The sequence below is a fragment of the Colletes gigas genome, unplaced genomic scaffold (genome assembly GCF_013123115.1).
Source record: "Colletes gigas isolate AHSC1104 unplaced genomic scaffold, ASM1312311v1 Colletes_gigas_Sc00008, whole genome shotgun sequence".
NCBI lineage: Eukaryota > Metazoa > Arthropoda > Insecta > Hymenoptera > Colletidae > Colletes > Colletes gigas.
The window spans coordinates 4,659,707-4,672,641 of NW_025106637.1; the positions used below are offsets into that span (position 1 = coordinate 4,659,707).

A 12,935-nucleotide genomic window follows, 5' to 3' on the forward strand; every position below is an offset into this window, starting at 1 on the left:
ATTAGAGTTTAAAGCTAAACAACGAACTATAAAATTCTAAAAGTTGCACATGTTATTTTATCCGGGCGATAAAAATTAAACTTTTATTTTATCCTTATTACTTCTGTCGACTTCGTACAAGCACTTCGCGAAGTGTCGTGGAAAAGTTGCGAGCAAAAGAAGAAAAAATGATATTACGTGTACAGGGTCCTTAACGCTCGAAACTCTCGACGGAGCTCAAATACTGTTTCTGTCCTCGTTCCTTTTGCATACACTGAAATCGCGGAACGTGTCTTCCGTGCATCGTTTAATTTTTGCGCCGCATCCGTGTAGACCTTTGTTAACCGAACCGTCGTAAAAAGAAATACATCATGATCGTCGGGGTTAGGCCAACCGTAGGAAACGCATTCCACGGAAATACTAAAGTCGAGTCTTCTAAAACAAACGTCTTAGCTTTTATGGTTTATTTTTACTACGACCGCGGACCATTTGCCGAATGCAACTGCAATAACAAACCGACGGTAATATCGCGTATGTTTCATTGCACACTTAGGCTCAAAACTAACTTTCCTCCGTATTTTCCCGATTTCTGCTTTAGACTGAAATTGTTTTAATTATATATGTTATTTTTACTAATTTGATAGGTCTGTTAAGTCAACGCTATCACGAAGAAATTTTATTTTCTTGACAGTGAAACTTATCTGTAGTAAGCTTGCAGTAACTTTAATTTAAAAAAAGGTACTTTAAAATACTTTCTATAAATATAATACTTTCTCGTAGCTAATTGGCTACGATGTCCCGACAGACTAATTATTCGAAGAGTGAAGGTTCCTTTAAATTGCTTCAGAAGAAGGAGGTATTCACGTGGCTTTTCTTAAAAATTAATATTTGCTAGTAATTTTCAATTCACGGATTCTTCTTGAAATGGAAAATAATTTTGTACGCAACGAATATTTTTGCGTGTATATTAATTTCTCTTTCAAAAGGATGAAACGACGCGTGGAATGTTTATTCATTTTCATTATGCATTTATGAGATGCTTCTATTAATACACTTCTCTCATGGCTCTTTGACTGTCGTCGTTCGAGTGTGTTTCCTTTTTACTTTGTCGTCTTTTGCCTCGTTCATTTTCGTAGTGCTTTTACGGATTATGACGTCAGCTACTCCGTGGCGCTTTTCTTTGAAGCAGAACCGGAACCGCACCGCAGATATTTAGCTAATAATTATATTCAGTGCATATTACCGTGATCGTAAATTGCATCCTTCCCATTTTACATTAAAACGACTGAAACTTGTTGAAGCAACTGTTAAATTATAATTATTATTAAATCAAAAATTTATTATGTGTCTGCGACAACGCAGAATTTCAGGCACGATGATCTATAATCTTCTTGACGTCGTCTTGAAAGCAATTGCATTCCTTTGCTAAAAAACTCTGGACATCCACGTTTAATATCGTCATTGTCGAATCACCTTTCGCCCAAAGAATGCGTCATTACTCGAAAAATGCGACCCGACGTCGTGACTGATACACTCGGTGAATTGCAGTTCTAATTCTAGAGTTACAGTTTCGTTACTATAATGGCTAAAAAGTAGCACTCTTTCATATATTTTCAAAATAACTGCAACGCGTAACGAGAAACACAAACAGCCGTGTGATATTTTTTTTGCAATCAGCGCGGGAAAAGGTATCCTACAACGTATAATATTGCACTGTTTTGCATTAATTTCCTTTATTACTTTACATTCATGAATATTCAACGCACGATGATCATAGCTAGTTCGAGTACAAATCGCATTGAATAGAAACGAGCAACATTCTTATCGAAATACAAATATCAAATAATGAGTAAAATATAAACGAGTTTCGGCGCGTTATTTGTTCAGCAAAAATTGCAATCTGAATTATGCAATCGAATTATGTACCGCGTCGAACGAATGAAACCAACAAACTTTACGAATATAATCGATAGCTTGCAGCACACATTTTGTGTTTTTTTTTTTAGTAAAACAGGTTTAAATGATACTTCAAAATTTACCAAAAGGTGGATGTACAGAGTCTTATCTTTTTATTTCATTAGACGTACAGTTTCGTCCATCGTTCCAAAAGGAACAGAACAAAACGAAATTCAAACTTGCCATAACAGGATTCAGTTTTACGGGATCGTATACATTTTTATAAAAGTTTGAGTGAAGTGAAAACAGGGCCGAGCACGTGGAAGATTGTACTCCAAGTATATTTTGCTTACATCGGTTTTATGTATACGTATAAATTCATCGGGGGGAATTGTGGAGGGTTCGTGTGCACGCTTCGCGGAGCGCATAATTCGCCAGAATGGAACAACGATCAGGCGAACTTCTTTAAATATACGTGGATGTGTACGTGTTTACGCGAGAACTTAGCTTCTTAGAAATTGGCAAATATTTCCATTTTAACGCGAATTAATTACGGGGCTGTCGAAATGCGTAATTAATAGTTTCGTTTTGCGCGCAATATCGTGTCTAGTTGCATTTTGTATTTATTTTGCGGCAACCGGGGATCTGGATTCGCAAGAAGAAATTAATTAAACCGCCATGCTGCAAGTAAATTGGCCAAAGGTGTTCTCTTTGCTTTGTACTTTTACACGCGGAGGTATTTTTAATTATTCAAGCGTTTTCCAGTTTAAATTAAGTTATATTTATAATGTCTATCGATAATATAACACTTATAGATACTTTTAATAAAAATTTGGAGAGATACAGTATTTAACGACTGATAGTTGGAAGAATTGTTTCTGATTTCGTTCTTCGTAATTACTGTAGATAGTGTTCTTAATAGTTTCAGTCGCGAGAAGAATTGTTTCGGAAGTTCGCTTTAATAATGTAAATTGTTTGATGTAATTGCATTATTCTGATGCAAATGCACTCCATTAGCGCTCTATATTAATTAATATTAAGTTATATATTATATGGAAGGGTATTTACATTTACTGTTGGAACGACTATTTTCCAAGGTTTCTGATGCAAATCACTTTGATTCATGATTCCGAATAGATTTCAAGTGTTTGGATAAATTGTAAATTTACTTCGTAAAATATAATACTTTCTACATAAAAAATTATTGACTCTAAAACGTTATTGTACGTGTATGTATCAGGTCCAAAAGGATTAAAAAAAGGTACATAAAAATACAGATATATTTTATTTGCAACAATATCGTGCACGTATAGTTCCACGTTCGAGTGCTTTTATCAATTAATTTTGAAAACACGAGATAACGCGCGTTTTGAAAGCATTCTTTTGTACTTTCATTAATTGGACCGTGTGGAGTATAAGCGTTACGTAATTGAAGTTCCCACGTTGTAAAGTGGAATGTCAAATTAAACGAAATACCGGATTTTTTTTATTATCTAGGCATCACGCGATGAACCGAATTCTATTTTCTTTTCAACGAATTTTTTGCTTCAAAGAACCTTCTGTTCTAAGATTAGTTCGAGGTATTTCGTGAAATACTTTTACCGACAAATGACTGACGGTACTGTTCCAGATAGATACAGAAATCGGGATTCTTTCGGATATTGAGTTCCCGTTGGATTTGATTTATCAGATTCCTTCGTCAAATGGTACACGTGCTACGCGTTCCAGAAATCAGAGGACGAACGTGCGAGATTTTCACATTAGGAAATGCGTCTGCTGTCTGATGGTGTTAAGTATAACGAATCAATACAGAAACATAAAATTCATTTACGTAATTTCCCAAATTTTAACGTCACAAAAATATTGCGACACCCGATGTTGTGCTCGGTATATTAATTCCGATAAATCGTTTATTAGCAATATATGTAAACATAAGCGGTATTTGCGTATACAATATATCCGGAGGGCTCGTCGATGTTCGAAAACTCGTTTATGTAAAACATATTAATAGTTCAAGCGGACTGTAAACACTAATGGCCCCTTTGATACTGGGCAATTAGTTATTTTTCAAATCACCGCCTTTAAGCTCTCGTAGTTTTATTAATGTACTATATTAATAAAACATTAGTTATCTGTAGTTAATTTTTTGCAATTCGGAATTTTTTTGCAAAAAGAGTCACTGGATTGTACTCTCTTGCGAGCAGACCTTAATCAGGTCGATGCATTCTACAAAGATTGACGCAAACGGAAATTCAATTAACCATTCTCTGCTGATGTACCCGTTCCAGGTTACATCGATGTCAGCGTTGGTTCGATTTTTAGTACAAAGTTACTGTCTGCTTAGGAAAACAAAAATGCGGCGTTCCTTCCCATCCCTTACGATTAGTATGACTCGCTGTGGATAGCGATTTCGTGCGCAACTAGAACGTAATGATTGTATTCACGCGCAGAAACACGCGGTTAAATTAAACGGGAACTCAAATTGGTTCGCGTTAACCTCTTGAGTTATGGCTTTAATTAATACGGTTCGCTCTTTATGTGCACGCACTGTTAAGAAAATTAATTACCCACTTGCCGTGCAATTTACAATTGTTTTTCTATTCACTATCAATTACACGATAATAAAATAGAAAGAAACTTTTTTTAAAAGCGTTTATTTATTGACGTGTAAATATTTTTCTTCTTTTGATTATTAAAAGAAGAATGTATTCACTATTTGTCATAGTTGCAAAAATAAATCTTTAGAGAGTAGTAAATTTTACATAAACAGATCGAAATTATTGCTTTTGCAAGAATAATATTTCAATTAATGTTTCGGTAGTATTTCAAAGGATAAATACCTACGTGAACCTTATAGAATCATTTTCGAGTTGATCGCCTGGCATTAGGAATTAGAACGAGTACTCGTGGGACAGTTTGCCTCGGGGTTGTTTATGGTTACGGTGTTTCACAATGGCTGTGTCTTTGTATTATTTTAGACCGTGAGATTCGAAATGTCGGAGGTGCATTTGCATTCTAGAAAGATCGTTTTCGCTAAATGGAACGAACGCGGGCTGCTGTGGAAAGGAATTGAAATGGTTCTACATACATAGTCTCAAATTAGATGTAATTTACTCGCAGTAAAATTTATGTCACGATTTCGGGGGAGGAAAAAGTTTCGACGCGATTGAAAGTGTATTAAAACGTAGAGAAATAATTCCGTAATTTTTCGAGTTCGTATATTTTCTGAAGTGCCATAATTTATTCGTTTAATGGAAATTTTTGTAGAACTGACGTTACAGGTGGGAATTTAAATTAAATTTAAATTTTATCTATTTTTATTTGTATCTCAGAAAATATTGTGTATTTTATTTCGTCAGCACTATGATTTATAATCTGTTAAAACTGTAACTTTAATTATAGAATTATTCTGTTTCCAATAATGGTTCAGGAGAATCAAAACTATTCTGAAAATAAACAGAATGTACAATGAAAATGTAAACAAATGCAAGATGTAGTTTAATAGTAATTGCACAAAAAACTTTTCAACGATGTATTAATATTTTCATTTCGATGGATGGTTAAAAAATAAGTAGGAAGCATAGTGATTAGAGTGTAAAAAAAACATGATTGAATACTCATTTTAACCAAGGAGAATGTTATTTCTGTGGATATGATAGTAAATAGAGACGTGTCGAAATGTGATTACATAATTTGTAGAACGTATGGAAACCATAGATTTATCAACATTCTGTTAAGTTTCCGAAACACGACCATATGACTAATAACTCACATATTCGGAGCATTACAACCGATGTCATTAGTTAGCATTGTTGCAAGCTTTCACGTACACCTTCGACCCTGTGTAGACATAGCATTTATCTTCTGGTTGTCTATTATCAGCACTGCCAACCTATGTTGCTGTCACCCTCCATCGGCGTCATATATCACACGAATTTAACTCGTGGATGCGGTTTATGGGATAAAAGAGTTCACACTCGTTTCCATGAATTCTTCACCGAGAAATTATATGACAACTTATTTATCATTAACGTAAGAGATAATTTCTACATAAAACATCATTAAATTTATGAACGTTGATCGCTCATATTTTTATTGAAACTCGTCGTATTGCCAATTATATTAAAATGCAGTTTTCACAAAATTCTACTGTTTTCAACCGTCTCAGGAAAATAGTTTTCAACGTCTTTGAATTTAGGAATATTTGTAGAACAAAACGTGGGAATGGCGTTACTTAAACGCACCGGGAATGATTGCTCGAATGTAACACTATCCTTAGTATCGATTCGTGTCGAGTTACATACAGTTGCCTGGTAATCGTCGTATGATTTCATCCATGAAAGCATCTTTAGTTAAGGTAAACAGAACCGGTCGAAAGGAAACGCAACGTGGCGGCCGTGCGCGTAGAAATAGTAAACGAATTCACATGGAATTAACGCAAAATGGGGAAAAAGCAGAGTGACGCTTAATGGAAAGAGCTTGTACACAGCTTGAGCATGAAACGAGTTATTGGTGTTACCTAAAAATAGAGTAGACGTTTCCCTTGCTTCTGTCGTCGCTCTCGGTAGAGTTACTTCGATCCATCGGTTCAATTTTTTCTGTTTAAATTACGGATTTGCTTTTCTTCCTCATATATTTTCTCGTCGTTTTTCTTCGTCACAATTCACGTCGAGGGACGAAGAAAATTTATTTTTCGATCTCGGAAACTAATTGGCGAGACCTACTTGTACGAATGGATACAAAATTGGAAAATAAAATTAGCTTCAATGGCACAAACGGGAGCCACTTAAAGCCCCACGTATGCAAACGAGAAGAGCACGCGAAAATTAAAAATATTTCAAAAGCCACGATTGCTATTCGAGTCGAGTTATAAATATTTCCAGCGTAAGTATTTATTTTATTGCACTTTTTCGATCGAATATCGAATTTCGAGCCAATTTGCAGAGATTATTTTAAGGCTGCTTATTGTAAACGATGCTCAAAACTAATTATCGTTCCAATGTAGAGCGGTATTAAATTCTGTCCTATTTATATGTCGCGCAAGTATAGATAACGGTCGAACTACTTGATCGCTTTAATTACAACCCCTGAATTTACCAGTGAAATATTTGCTCGAACATCATCGTGTATCAACAGGAGATCGTGTTTCCGAAACGGATCTCCAGACTCCGTTACCTCAAACGGTTTATCGTGCGTTTGATGAAAACTAATTTAACAGTTAAATATGCTCTGGCGGTTATTTTTTTAGTCGCGACGCGGTCGATTAAGCACCCATTCCCTGTCAAGCATCAAGCAATTACACCATCTTGGAAACATGTAAAATAATCGCGATTATTTTGAAATTAAAAGGTCACTAAATATTAAAAAACTCCAATTATAGTATCAATGGGCCATACTACTAACAGTACATAGACTTTTGTGTCATTTGTACCCCTTAATAAATATTTCTCATTTACTCGAAGAAAAATAATTTTATTCGATTTGTGCCTATCAGAATTTAAAAATTGAGAACTCTATATTATTTACGTATAATTATATTTTTAAAAAACGTTTTCAAAATGAAGGAGGGGGGGGGGCAATAGCGATTCTTAAATATACGTACACTGAAAAATAATTTGAATTTATAGACTAGCTTTTATTTCAAAGTACTATAATATTGCCAATATTTTCGAATTTCACCCCGTTTCCCTGACGTTACACGAAAGAGTAGGATATTTTTAAAATGGATGAAAGAAGTCTATCGATTTGTTTTTCCCTCCAAGTCGGGCGGGACCTCTTAATCGAAAAATATTTACATCGTAGACGCGGGAACGTTTCTGTGTTATCCGACCGAAATTTCGCGATGTTTCCACCGTCATAGTTCTGGGTTAGGAGGCTTACCAAAGTAGGCCGTGCCGTGAAACCGGCGGAAAACTTCACTCGACGGGTAAGAGAGGGCTGTGCCACACGCACACAAACACACTCTCCCTTTCTTTTCGCGTCCGTCGACGTCGTATCCTCGCCACCACACTTTTCGATTCTTTCGCCTCTCTCCCTTAGGTGGTTATCTTTCTTGCACTTTCACGTCATCGATCTGTGTACCCATCATCGAGTCTGCCCACTTTTGCCCGACACTTGCGGCCTATGTACTTTCGTAATACGCCGCGCGGGATGGCCGCTTAAAAATTTCAATCGCTCGTCGCCCCCTCGTTAAAATCCAACGGGCCGGTTATTTTTAGTCGCGGCAGGCCCGTTCGAATTATTTCAGAGCGACTGGAAGCAATAATAGTTCGTAATAGACTGTCTTATTTTCGAACGATGAAAATTTATATGTTTCTACTTAAAACCACTTAATAAACAAGAGGAAATCGACCGATGTCTCGTAAAATTCATGTAGCAATTCTATCAATAAGATTTTCATTGGCTCATGTTGCTAATGTAATGACACTGTATAATAAAATGTTCGAAATTAGTAGACGACAAGTTTGATAAAACTTTGCACGAATGTCCATTAATCGAGCCTTTTGACGTTAATGTCAGGCGTTGACTCGAGAGATTTGCTTTCAAGAGTTGCTATCAAGGGTAAAACTCTTTAGTGGACGCAGCATTGAGAATAAGGGTTCTTTCACACGAACATGCAGAATCCGACCTCACGAGTAACGAAGCAACTTTTAATACAAAGACTCTTCTTCTTGCTGGTGTGAAAGAAAGATTCTTCATATAGTCTCTCAAGAGAGAAACTCTCAAGTGAACATTAGAAATAAGGGAGAAACCATTCCCTATATGGTTTATCGGGAAATCAAGGAAACTGGTACAGTACTGTTCCGATTATCCGAATAATTATAATAGAAGGTGCCTAAATTTTTCGACGAAAAAAAATTTTAACAAATCGTTCTGGAAAAATTATTTTCAGTTGCGGGGGACAATTACAAGTATTTTTGGTGAATAGACATACCCTCGAAATCCTACGCAGTTTCGAGTAAAAAATTCATTACCGAAAATTTCATGTCTGACCATTCGTTTATACGTTCTACTGAAAATTCATGTGTACGTTCAAAACGTCATAACTTTTGAACGGATTGAAGGATTTTAATTTTTCAAAATGCAAACAACGCGTATTTTAGTGAAGAGTAAGCAGAAATTCCAAGAGTATTCGAAAATTTGTTCCTTGACCCAGAAAACTGACAAAAACCCCATACAAGTGGTCCAATCTTCAAACGTCCATAACTCCTACAATAGTGAATGGATCTCATTGAAATTTAGTGTGGAACTAGAGCTCATGGATACCTACAAAAAGGTACTAAACAATATTTTTATAGAAAATTTAGAAAATTTTAATTTTTATAGAAATTTTGACAGAGGCCTAAATTTTTCAGCGAAAGAAAAAATTTCAAATCGTTCTGGAAAAAATATTTTTGGTTGCGGGGGTCAATTGTAATCATTTTTGGTGAACAGACGTAACCCTGAAATCCCACGTATATTCGAGAAAAAAAATTCTTTATCGCAAATATTATCGCCAGAGATCTGTGATTATATTCCTCGTTTTTATCACTTCGTATGTAGACATAGTAAGGTTTAAAGTTCCGTCTGCAGTAGTGGTTTTCACTCAGTGGATTGTAATTCGTGTTCTCTGCTCACCTAATACTGGACAAAATGATTATATATGGATTGTTACGAAACGTGCATAAGCATATATGAATAGATATGAATGAGATTCACGTTAGATTCGGGTAGAGCGATTCTGGATGAGATCGTCGGGCGAGAGGATTTAATCTCATATATTATAGATATGCCACGGTTTATCGTCGTTCACATTGGTCCCACTAAATATTGTTTGCAAGTCGCATTAATCATTATTTTTGTTCTTGTTCCAATTGGAGAATCTGATAAGTTATTTATCGTAAAATTATCTGCAAACTGGCGATTAATGCTTTCAATATTGATATTTCGTTTAGTGTTACTTTTATTCCCTGTTGCGCGATTTGCAGTCACGTTCGTTTATGTTGAAATTTGAAAAAGCCTTTGCACACAACAGCCACTGAAGCTGTTTGCTCTTTATTTCGTTTGTGCTTTTCCCGAGCGTAGAATTGCAAGAATTGTATGCATTGTTTTCAATTCTCTTTTTATCCCCGGAGGAAACATAAAAGCAGTACACTAGATTAATTTTTACTTTGTCGTATAACAGAGAACATTTCATGGAGGTCGTGCATAATGGTGTCTTTCTTAATTGTTGTGACACTGGCTCTCATTTAAAAGGCTAAAATATATAATAACGTTTCAGTGTTTATTCGTTTAACCGTGTAATTCTTTTCGATGAAAACTGTAATCGAGTTATACGGGTAAATTGTATATTGCGTAAAATCGCAATCGAATAATTGAACTTTTTATCGCCTTTTACCATCTTCGCGTATCGACGTATTGACATATCGACGTATCGACGAAACTAGATTGTTTTTTTTAAAATTAGACCACCCTCGAGAATTATTTAATGGAATACAGTTAACATGATGTCATGAATTCCGTTGAGTGTCGTATAAGAATGTTTATAGAAATTTAGTCGTTTGTTGTTTCACACTGTGCATTAGCTTTTATATTTTTACTGTTTCAGGTTAAGAATTCGATGGCTAATACGTCCAGTTAAACACGCCGGGCTAATTGTTATAAACAAATGGATATCTTCGATTTTCGACGTCGGACGAGAGAATTGTGGAATTTCGATCGTGCTCCTACCGTCGAAGTGTAATAATCGTTCAACGAAACATTTATGACAAACAGTGACGCGCGTTGAATCTTTTTAATTAGCGAACGCGAATGGCAATTAACTCGAGCCTGGCATCGCTCGATTTTCATCGAACCGGAAGGGAGCGTTTTCGGTCGCGCGCGACGGTGAGATTTTATACAGCCATAAACTGCGCAGGACTTACGCTTGCATCGTGAAGAGATCCGTGTACATAACGCTTGTAAGGTAACGAAACATAAATGAATAATAAAAATGTAAGTAAATAGATTAAAGTGTGGTTACTAATCTAGACATAGAAACGAGCAACAGCTTGTTGTTTGTTCAACGACTGTAAAAGAAAAAATAAAAAATAACGAAAGAGCTTATTACGGCCGATCGACAACCTTAATGTTTAAACTGTAAGTTCGCCGCCGTGTAATTTCGAAGGAACGCCTGGAAATTCGCGGATTATGGCAGATGAGCCCCTGCCCGGTCCGTGAAAATAATTTCTTTTTACGATGTAAAAGTTTGTTTTCCAGTGCATTCGTCGTAGGAATAAGGTTCTAAAGTTTAAGAAAACTCGAGATTCCTTGGGAAAATTGTCTGAATGCAAACTGTAAAGTACGTGTATCAATAAAGACGCTAATGTGATTATTGCTTTTCCATTTCCACCTTTACAGTTATTCGTATTCAGGCTGTGGGGAAATTTGTTTTGAAACGAAAGCAAGGAACGACTGAAATATCGAATCATTTTGTTTTTATAAGAAAGCTCTTAGCAACCACTCTTTATCAAATGATCAATCACATATAATTATTTGCTTACATTCTACGTTATAGATAATAATGCTTAAATTTTTCAAATCATATTAAATTATTAATATCAGTGTGCTTATTTTTGTCCTTTCTAGGTTATAAAAAATAATTGTTTAATTTCTTCGAGAAAGAACAGTTTAATTTCACGCACGAAATAAGTTATTTGTTATTTCGATAAACAGTAAATAATACAAAATGTGTTTTCTTAATGTTGTAGATTTTACGATCTAAATGCTTTCCTTTGATAAAATACGTTCGAAGTAATATTCGAGCCTCTTTTGTGGCTGAAAATATCTGTTTCTTTTTACCAAGAAAAAGATTTTTAATTTAAACATTTCCATATCAAGTTTCTTTGACGGAGGAGCTGCTGGAATAAAGCTAGAAAGGTACATTTATTACACATCATCGTTCCACGAGCAAAGTCAGCGAAATGGACTCTTTAAGTGCGAACGACAGTTCCATTTCACCGCGGTCTACGGAATAACATTGTCGTTTTAACTTAATATTTCACCAAGATTTCTGTTTAACACTTTTCTTACAATTCCGTTGGAAGCAGGTTTCGCCAGTAAATTATTATTCGCGGTGGGACGTGTATTGCAAGAAATTCTTGGCAAGGGAAGTACTGAAAGTCAATGAATGATGATGTGCTGTATGTGAAATTTAAAGTTTGTTTTCGTAAAATTATACATTTTTCATATTGGGTACGAATATTTATGTATGATTCCTTTTTATTATCGGATTTGAAATTCTAAATCCTCGGTCCCATTAGCTTTCAGACCATACTCCGAAATAACTTTCTGCATCTTTTTACGTATCCAAAGTACGATATTTGTCGAAAAATAACATTCCGTCCAACGTTTATTGCAATTTATTCTATTTCAGCGTAAACATTTTTTTCCATCAGAAAAATAATTATATCTTTGCATTTTCGAGTTCGATCCGTTCGGGTTGAATTGAAAGAATAAGGACAGGACGTAGAAGATAGTATTGAATGACATAATCACTTGTTGAATTTAAGAATGCAGTCGAATGTATTTCCTTCCACTGACATTTTTATTTAAAATCAACCTTTCCACGAGATGTTATTCTCTGATATTGGCATAAAGCTACCGAAAGCTTTTCGTATCGATGATTGGCGAACTTGTATGCAAAGTAAGCTCGTTGACGTAATATTGGTAAAAGATATCGAGAATTTGATCGAGATTGAAATATGATTTTAGTTCTCGTAAAATTAAAGAGGCTCTCAGGAAATACAGATAAATTGTGAGAAAGTGCACGACAAAAGTTGACATTTTCGATTTGAAGATATAACAGAGAGTACAAACTTTAAAGGTAACGTCTTTTACGTAATTAGCATCGAAAGGAGTTTAAAACCGCGAATACTGTCAAACCGGGGAAGCGTTAACGGAGGTTCATTGAAAGAGCACATAAGAGCTGTACGATACCGTTGACTGTTGCAGCTAGACGGGTGAGTCGATTACTTGAAACGGGCCACGCCGCTGATTTTAATTGCTCATTATTATGTCAATTATCAAACGCGTCCCTCTCT

The 12,935-nt window shown here is 35.5% G+C and overlaps 1 protein-coding gene across 1 annotated transcript in view; it reads left to right on the forward strand.

Moving 5' to 3' along the window:
- The window catches only part of LOC122397070 (allatostatin-A receptor-like), a 37,837-nt gene extending 26,546 nt beyond the window's left edge, over nt 1-11,291 (forward strand). The window contains exon 6 of the mRNA XM_043395926.1: nt 10,463-11,291. The gene's annotated coding sequence lies outside the window, so the exon portion shown is untranslated. The remainder of the gene's footprint in view (nt 1-10,462) is intronic.
- Nucleotides 11,292-12,935: the final 1,644 nt, after the last annotated feature.